This window comes from Mizuhopecten yessoensis, unplaced genomic scaffold, assembly GCF_002113885.1.
Source record: "Mizuhopecten yessoensis strain PY_sf001 unplaced genomic scaffold, ASM211388v2 scaffold8071, whole genome shotgun sequence".
Lineage (NCBI taxonomy): Eukaryota > Metazoa > Mollusca > Bivalvia > Pectinida > Pectinidae > Mizuhopecten > Mizuhopecten yessoensis.
Window position 1 is genome coordinate 258,631 of NW_018407364.1, and position 626 is coordinate 259,256.

The following is a 626-nucleotide window of genomic DNA, read 5'->3' on the forward strand; positions in this document are numbered from 1 at the left end:
CCCCCTTGAGCTTATTGCAGGATAAGTTTGGTAATAAGTAATAGATGATACACTACAACTTTATATAGATTCTCTTCTCTTTTGATAGAAAGATTCATTAAATTATAAAAGTAAACAATAATATAAGAGATAGGTAGGTAAAGAAAATGTATTGGTTTTGATGAGTAGAACCTAATGCTGGTAAACCAACAAATACAATTTAATTTAAGGGTCCCTGTCGCGCTACAGTGTTGTTTTTTCTATATACAGCAAACTCCCCCAAACTTTCATTCAGATATACAGTAGCTGTAGCAGTTTGGCCAGACAACTTCCATTAACCAGGGTGCTCAATTAGTTAGTGCAGTAGTCGGGGTTTGAATCCCAGTCTAGCCCTGATCATTTTTTACACTCATAACACTGCTGTTGATTTTATGTTGTTTATTTCATCTGAAGTATTCTCATAAAAGTCCCGCAAGGTATTGTTTTCTTTAAAGAAACGATTTATTAAAGCAAGAGTAGGACCAGAGTAAAGCAGCCAGAGTGAAGCAGCCAGAGTAAAGCAGCCAGAGTAAAGCCAGAGTAGGACCAGAGTAAAGCAGCCAGAGTAGGACCAAAGTAAAGCAAGAGTAGGACCAGAGTAAAGCAGC

At 37.4% G+C, this 626-nt stretch overlaps 1 protein-coding gene across 2 annotated transcripts in view; it reads right to left on the bottom strand.

Annotated features, from left to right (window-relative positions):
- The window catches only part of LOC110454821 (transient receptor potential cation channel subfamily M member 7-like), a 61,702-nt gene that overhangs the window by 2,792 nt on the left and 58,284 nt on the right, over window positions 1-626 (bottom strand). The window lies entirely within an intron of this gene.